Source organism: Apium graveolens, chromosome 2, assembly GCF_009905375.1.
Source record: "Apium graveolens cultivar Ventura chromosome 2, ASM990537v1, whole genome shotgun sequence".
In the NCBI taxonomy this organism is placed as follows: domain Eukaryota; kingdom Viridiplantae; phylum Streptophyta; class Magnoliopsida; order Apiales; family Apiaceae; genus Apium; species Apium graveolens.
Genome location: NC_133648.1, coordinates 306,659,515 through 306,660,847, shown reverse-complemented (window position 1 = coordinate 306,660,847; position 1,333 = coordinate 306,659,515). Strand labels below are relative to the sequence as shown.

General features: G+C 40.7%; 1 non-coding gene across 1 annotated transcript; it reads right to left on the bottom strand.

Annotated features, from left to right (window-relative positions):
- Positions 1–623: 623 nt before the first annotated feature.
- On the bottom strand, positions 624–730 carry LOC141709711 (small nucleolar RNA R71). The gene has a single exon (XR_012570276.1). It is a non-coding gene; the product is annotated as a small nucleolar RNA R71 (small nucleolar RNA).
- Positions 731–1,333: the final 603 nt, after the last annotated feature.

The following is a 1,333-nucleotide window of genomic DNA, read 5'->3' as shown; positions in this document are numbered from 1 at the left end:
GGTGTTAATTTTTAGTTTATGTATTTGTGATCATTGGTCGTGAAAGTTCAGTGACTCGGATATTGTTACTTACTTAATTCCTTGTCATGTTTCAGGTACTCTAGCTAGCGTGTATGCATATGCGTTCTTGGTCTCGTAAGAGAACATTGGATCAAGCTGAGGAAGAAGTTGTAGTCGAGGAGAAAGTTCAAGAAGAGGTCTTAGTTGAGAAAGAAGAAGAAGTTCTAATTGCAATAGGAGAACCAGAAGCAAATCCAAAGGCTTTGATGGACTACTCTCAACCGAAGATCAATGATATTCATTCTAGCATTGTTTGACCAGTCATCTCGGCTAATACCTTTGAGATCAAGTCAAGCACGATTCAGATGATATAGAACTCAGTTCAGTTTGGGGGTTCTCCGACAGAAGACCCCAACATGCACAAAAGAGATTTCATCGAGATCTGCGACACTTTCAAGTTCAATGGAGTTTCTGAAGATGTTATTAAGTTGAGACTTTTCCCATTCTCTCTGCGGGATAAAGCTAAGTACTGGTTATATTCTCTACCACCAGGGTCTATCACCAAATGGGAGGATCTCGCTAAAAAATTCTTAACTAAATTCTTTCATATGGCGAAGACTGCTGCAATAAAAAATGCACTTACATAATTTGCTCAGCAATCTGGAGAATCTTTATGTGAGGCTTGGGATCATTATAAGGAGATGCTTAGGAAGTTCCCTCATCATGGGATGCCTAACTTGATGATCATTAACTGTTTCTATAATGGTTTGGGTGCTACTTCTAGACCCATGCTTGATGCAGCATCAGGTGGAGCATTATGGGATAAAAGCTACGATAAAGCTTATGAATTGATTGAACTGATGGCTGCAAATGAATACCAGAAACCTACTCAAAGACTATCTCAGGGAAAGGTAGCAAGAATTCTGGAGTTTGATACAGCTACTGCTATAGCTGCTCAGCTTAAGGCTTTAACAATGAAGGTGGATTCTTTGGCCAATTATGGAGTTAATCAGATAACTAGTGTCTGTGTGCTTTGTGCTGATGCCCATGAGACTGATTAGTGTGCCATTTCAAGTGAATCTACTCAGTTCGTGAGCAACTTTTAGAGGTCGCAGCAACATGTGCCAGCTACTTATCTCCCTAACAACCACAATCATCCTAACTTTAGCTGGACCAACACTCAGAATATGGTGCAGCAGCCTTATCAGCAGTATCCAGCAAAGCAGTACAACCCCCTGGTTTTCAACAACCGCAATATGCACAAAGGCAACAACTCCAGCTGCAATAGTCTAATGAAATATCTGAATTGGAGGAGTTGAGGCTCATGTACAAG